The following is a 292-nucleotide window of genomic DNA, read 5'->3' on the forward strand; positions in this document are numbered from 1 at the left end:
GGCGTCAAGCTACCCGCCTCCTCAATTTAACCTCACCCAGTCTGAGTGGAGCCGGGAACCCAGCAGCACGCAGGTTCCCCAGATGGTCACCCATCCAGATACTAACCACGCGCAACGTTGCTTAACTGAAGTGATCCGTGGGGAACTGGTGCATTCAACGTTCTATCGCCGCTGGTGTCAGTGTTTTTAGTCAGCCTCTCAATCAGCCCCTAAGTAGGGTGATTGCTTTGGGCTGACATTTGGTTTTGGCTACAAATTTTACGAGTGGATGCCCTTCGCACTCAACCTTTGC

At 52.7% G+C, this 292-nt stretch overlaps 1 pseudogene; it reads right to left on the bottom strand.

Annotated features, from left to right (window-relative positions):
* Positions 1 to 57: 57 nt before the first annotated feature.
* LOC113473813 lies at positions 58 to 176 on the bottom strand (annotated as a pseudogene).
* Positions 177 to 292: the final 116 nt, after the last annotated feature.

Source organism: Diaphorina citri, unplaced genomic scaffold (assembly GCF_000475195.1).
Source record: "Diaphorina citri unplaced genomic scaffold, Diaci psyllid genome assembly version 1.1 scaffold107834, whole genome shotgun sequence".
Lineage (NCBI taxonomy): Eukaryota > Metazoa > Arthropoda > Insecta > Hemiptera > Psyllidae > Diaphorina > Diaphorina citri.